We start from the raw sequence: 6,347 nt of genomic DNA on the forward strand, positions 1-6,347 counted from the left end.
GTACCGAACCGGGACATTGGGATTGCCCGAAGGGGTCTAACGTGCCGACCCACGTAACGGCCGTTAACTTGGGAAAGTAAGTGGGCTGAACAGGACGTTGCGCGGAGGACGTTCCTGTGGGTCTTGGAGACCCGTGTGATTCTGCAGACCGAAGTGTGAAGCCTAAGGGCTTGCCCAGTGGGGCGTGTTGCTAAGTGGGGAAAAACGGTGGACGGCCTGGGTAGGGGTCGTGTCGGGACAAGCTGCGCATAAGGGGAATTGGTATCAGCAGAGACGTTAAGGGAGGTTGGGACTCGGAAACGGGTCCGACGTAAGGTGCTCGCATTCGGAGACTAAGTCCGGAACCGCCGGGCCCTTACAACTACTATAAGAAAGTCAACTTTAGGGTTGACCTGCCGTGAGTGATCGGACGTTTTTTGGGCGTAGGAGCCCCCACGGTGCCTAGCGGCCAGCCACTACTATATGGAGGATAGTGCTCTCTCATGCTATGTTGATTTGGGTGAGGAAAACGTCAGCGGCCGTTTATGCTCCCTCTTGCTTGTAAATATATTCTGTTGCAATCAAGTGCGTTCTTGCGACCGTTTGGCACTCCATCTAGTACCGCTCTGCCAGTAACGTCATCATGCCATCTTGTGGGTTGTGTCCTCGTGGTGCACGTTGAAGCGCACGCACAGGAAAGCAAAACGTGGGACGGGTTGAGGGCACGTGAAAGCGAGTGGGGAACGGTGAGGGCCATTTGCATTCTCCATACCACTGTACAAACCGTGAACCGTTGGGTACCGAACCGGGACATTGGGATTGCCCGAAGGGGTCTAACGTGCCGACCCACGTAACGGCCGTTAACTTGGGAAAGGAAGTGGGCTGAACAGGACGTTGCGCGGTGGACGTTCCTGTGGGTCTTGGAGACCCGTGTGATCCTGCAGACCAAGGTGTTGAAGCCTAAGGGCTTGCCCAGTGGGGCGTGGAGCTAAGTGGGGAAAAACGGTGGACGGCCTGGGCAGGGGTCGTGTCGGGACAAGCTGCGCATAAGGGGATTTGGTATCAGCAGAGACGTTAAGGGAGGCTGGGACTCGGAAACGGGTCCGACGTAAGGTGCTCGCATTCGGAGACTAAGTCCGAAACTACCGGGCCCTTACACTTGGTATCAGAGCCAACCTCAAGGTATCGCGAGCCTTCGAGGAGGATCCTGTATCGAGGTATGGCGTCACGTGACGGACAAAGTCAATCATACGCACAAGGGAAGGAGGCAATACTACGGGCAATGAGGAGTGGGAAGTCAGAGATGGAAGCCGCAGTGGATGTGATGAGGGCCGTTCCAGAGTGGGTGAACGTCCTCCTGAGCAAGGACATGGGGTACTTGCAGCGGCTCGTGTCGCGGTATGACACGGAGGGGAAAACGGCCAAGTGGCGCCGTGAATTCATGGTGGTCTTCAAGTTGGTCATGCAACTCTATGTGAAGAAAGAGTTGGAGGATGATGCGGAGGAGTCCGGGAGCGAAACGGAGGATGAAACGTCGGATGAGTCGGAAAGCGGCTCGGAGCGGGAAAGTGAAGATGAGGACTCGGAGGAGGAAGAACGACGCAGGTGGAGTCAGGAATGGTGGCGGGCCCAAGCAGAAAGGAGAACAGGATCTAAAACGGCGGCCAGAGAGACCAAAGGGATGGAAAGCGGAAACAGGGTAGCGGAACCGTGTCGTGGGAGTGCAAGGTGCGCCCCAAGGAAAACGACCGGTAAACAGGTGATGGATCGAGAAAACGGCGCGGGAGCCGTGAGACACGAGGGAAACGGCGCAGGAGCCGTGAGGTGCAAAGAGAACGGCGCAGGAGCCGTGAGGTGCATGGGAAACGGCGCGGGAGCCGAGAGGTGCATGCAGGGTGTGAAGCCCCGAGTGAACGGCGCGGGAGCCGTGAGATGTGTGGGAAACGGCGCGGAAGGCGCGAGATGTGGGAGCAGTGACGCGAGAGTCACGTTTGGGAAAACGGGTGATGCAGAGTCCCGAGACGCTATAGGCGTGGAGAAGACCCAAGGCGCGAGAAGCGCGAAAACGGAGACCAGAGGCGCGAGAAGCGCGGTCACAGGGACGGGAAGCGCGAAAGACTTGAGTGGCGCGAAACAAGGGAAGAGCAGTGCCATTGTACCAAAGATAGATCATAAAAACGCTCAAGGTGAGGTGGTCGGGACGAGGAGCACACAAGGTGCAGGCCGAAGACCCAGTGACGTGGTAGGCCCGGAGAAAACTCAAAGAAACGCTCAAGGCGTGAGGATGACCAAGGAGAACGTGAAAGGCATGGCAACGGAGATGGGACGCGCGAAAGATTTGAGTGGCGCGAAGGAAACGAAGAGCAGTGCCGTTGTAACAAGGAAAAATCAAACAAACGCTCAAGGTGAGGAGGTCGGGAGAAGGAGCACGGAAGGTGCAGGCCAAAGACCCAGTGACGGGGTAGGCCCGAAGCAAAGTCAGAAAAACGCACAAGGCGTGCCAGAGACCGATGAAAACGTGGAAGGTGCGGGAAGGAAAAGGGAAAGTGCGCAAGGCACAAACGGAGGAAAGGGAGCGGAAGCAATGCGAAACGGCGAACAGGTGCAGGATGGAAGCTTGGAAGGTGAAGTGAAATGGCAAGTGGAAGGTTGGGATGAAGAAGAGGAATGGCACTGGGGCAAGGTCAAGCGAGCGATCAGAAGCCCGTGGCAACGCAGAGGCGTGTGCAGAGAGGATGCCGAGAGGGAAAGGGAAAACGACGATGCGCCGGAGCATCAGGTGGAACCAAGAGACATAAAGGGAAAACGGATGTGGACAGGTGCAGGTCCAGGTAGACGCAGAGGCGTGACCCGAAGGGAAGCCTTAGGGCAGAGGATGAAGCGTGAGGAAGAAGTAGAAGAAAGGGAGAAAGTGATGGCGGCCAAGGGGATGGAAGGACGTGAGACGAGGCCAAGGCGTGAACCGCAAACGGCGAAGGATGAAGCGAAAACGGCGGATGGAAAAGGACCCAAGGCAAGGCTAGGTAGAACGGCGGGAAGGATGAGCGGATGGATGAAAAGGCTAAGGCCAGAAGCGGAAACGGCGGAAGGTAAAGATGAAACGGGCGAAGGAAAAGAGGAAACAGCGGAAGGGAAAGAAGGAAAGGCAAGGCTAGGTAGAACGGCGGGAAGGATCAAGGAAGGGATGAGAAGGCCACGGTTTCAAGGAGAAACGGCGGATGAAGAAGTGGCCAAGGTTAGTCAAAGAGGTGGAAGGTGGATGCATAGGTGCAGGGTGATAGGTAGGCCAAGGGAGCAGGATGAGGTCAAGAAGGACCAAGACGAAGAGACGGAGAGGAGAACGGGTCTAGGTTGTGGAGCACAAAGAAGATGCAGGGCAAAAGGTCCAAGGTGCAGGGAAGTGCGGCGTTCAAGAGAGGAACGTGATGAAATGAAGCCGCGACGAGGTGGAAGGACGTGTGTAGAACGGCTAAGGATGAGAAGAAGGGGGTCAGGAAGAGAAGTGGCGCGAAGGGTGAAGAAAACGGCGAAGCGCCCAAATCAAACTCTCCAAAAATGCAAGATTCTCTCGTGGGTTATGTGCAAATATTCAAAGTCGGCGTGGCAAGACGCATGGAAAGAATGGAAGCAGTGCATTAACGCAATGATCCGACTGGAAGAGTCAAAGACGAGTCTAAGTATTGGCTCGCATTCTTTTCCTCCTTGTTACTTGGGCTTATTGCCTAAGCCAATGGAGATGACAGGTGCCGAAAGAAAGATCAAGCCGTTCGGGCATATTTTGCTTTGGGCAGGTTGGAAGTTCTGGCCGGGTGAGCAAGTGCGTTCACTTGGACAGGTGGCAAGCGGTAAGGTGATGCTGTGTGCGGGGTGGAAAGATTGGCCCGGCATAGCGTCATTTCATGAAATCATGTTGGAAGCGGGGTGGAAATTTTGGCCAGGTGATACTTGGCTTATTCATCTCGCATGTGGGCTTCCAAGGCAAATCCGGCCAAGGGGGCCTCTTAATATCATGTTACTTGCGGGTTGGAAACATTGGCCCGGTCCAATGTCACGTCCCGATGTTACCTTTTTGGCGGGTTGGAAATTTTGGCCGGGGAATTTTCGCAAACGGCTAAGTTTCCATTGTGGAAAGCTATACTTGGATGCGGTGACCTCTCAAAAACGCCAAACCTTGAGGCACCGTTTTCTTTGTAAAATATGTTGTAAAAATATTTCATTCTTTACATTCTTCGCCCCCCGTTATGAGGAGAAGGCAAATTTTGATGCCCATGTAAAAGGCCAAACGAGTGCGTGTGTGGCCACTCATTCGAGACGTTCTCGGATTGAGGTTAGGCTTTTGTGTGTGTGTGTGGCCACTCACTTAAGTCACCTTGGTGAGGTTAGGCTTTTGCGTATAGCCGGCAACTCTTCCCCTTTAATTGATGAGGACATCAATTCTTTTGAACCGGGGAGAGTATAAGAAAGTCAACTTTAGGGTTGACCTGCCGTGAGTGATCGGACGTTTTTTGGGCGTAGGAGCCCCCACGGTGCCTAGCGGCCAGCCACTACTATAAGAAAGTCAACTTTAGGGTTGACCTGCCGTGAGTGTTCGGACGTTTTTTGGGCGTAGGAGCCCCCACGGTGCCTAGCGGCCAGCCACTACTATATGGAGGATAGTGCTCTCTCATGCTAAGTTGAGTTGAGGATGAGGAAAACGTCAGCGGCCGTTTATGCTCCCTCTTGCTTGTAAATATTTTCTGTTGCAATCAAGTGCGTTCTTGCGACCGTTTGGCACTCCATCTAGTACCGCTCTGCCAGTAACGTCATCATGCCATCTTGTGGGTTGTGTCCTCGTGGTGCACGTTGAAGCGCACGCACAGGAAAGCAAAACGTGGGACGGGTTGAGGGCACGTGAAAGCGAGTGGGGAACGGTGAGGGCCATTTGCATTCTCCATACCATTGTACAAACCGTGAACCGTTGGGTACCGAACCGGGACATTGGGATTGCCCGAAGGGGTCTAACGTGCCGACCCACGTAACGGCCGTTAACTGGGGAAGAAACGTGGGCTGAACAGGACGTTGCACGGAGGACGTTCCTGTGGGTCTTGGAGACCCGTTTGATTCTGCAGACCAAGGTGTGTGAAGCCTAAGGGCTTGCCCAGTGGGGCGTGGAGCTAAGTGGGGAAAAACGGTGGACGGCCTGGGTAGGGGTCGTGTCGGGACAAGCTGCGCATAAGGGGAATTTGTATCAGCAGAGACGTTAAGGGAGGCTGGGACTCGGAAACGGGTCCGACGTAAGGTGCTCGCATTCGGAGACTAAGTCCGAAACTACCGGGCCCTTACACTTGGTATCAGAGCAAACCTCAAGGTATCGCGAGCCTTCGAGGCGGATCCTGTATCGAGGTATGGCGTCACGTGACGGACAAAGTCAATCATACGCACAAGGGAAGGATGCAATTCTACGGGCAATGAGAAGTGGAAAGTCAGAGATGGAAGCCGCAGTGGATGTGATGAGGGCCGTTCCAGAGTGGGTGAACGTCCTCTTGAGCAAGGACATGGGGTACTTGCAGCGGCTCGTGTCGCGGTATGACACGGAGGGGAAAACGGCCAAGTGGCGCCGTGAGTTTATGGTGGTCTTCAAGCTAGTGATGCAAGTGTATGTGAAGAAGGAATTGGAGGAGGATGCGGAGGAGTCCGGGAGTGAAACGGAAGATAAAACGGCGGATGAGTCGGAAAGCGGCTCGGAAAGCGAAAGTGAAGATGAGGACTGGGAGGAGGAAGAAAGGCGTAGGTGGAGTCAGGAATGGTGGCAGGCCCAAGCAGAAAGGAGAACAGGATCTAAAACGGCGGCCAGTGAGACAAAAGGGATGGAAAGCGGAAACAGGGTAGCGGAACCGTGTCGTGGGAGTGCAAGGTGCGCCCCAAGGAAAACGACCGGTAAACAGGTGATGGACGGAGAGAACGGCGCGGGAGCCGTGAGACACGAAGGAAACGGCGCAGGAGCCGTGAGGTGCAAAGAGAACGGCGCAGGAGCCGTGAGGTGCATGGGAAACGGCGCGGGAGCCGAGAGGTGCATGCAGGGTGTGAAGCCCCGAGTGAACGGCGCGGGAGCCGTGAGATGTGTGGGAAACGGCGCGGAAGGCGCGAGATGTGGGAGCAGTGACGCGAGAGTCACGTTTGGGAAAACGGGTGATGCAGAGTCCCGAGACGCTATAGGCGTGGAGAAGACCCAAGGCGCGAGAAGCGCGAAAACGGAGACCAGAGGCGTGAGAAGCGCGGTCACAGGGACGGGAAGCGCGAAAGACTTGAGTGGCGCAAAGCAAAGGATGAGCAGTGCCGTTGTACCAAAGATAGATCAAACAAACGCTCAAGGTGAGGTGGTCGGGACG

Source organism: Dipteris shenzhenensis, chromosome 3, assembly GCF_047967505.1.
Source record: "Dipteris shenzhenensis isolate YYH24624 ecotype China chromosome 3, Dip_SZ_1.0, whole genome shotgun sequence".
Classification (NCBI taxonomy): domain Eukaryota; kingdom Viridiplantae; phylum Streptophyta; class Polypodiopsida; order Gleicheniales; family Dipteridaceae; genus Dipteris; species Dipteris shenzhenensis.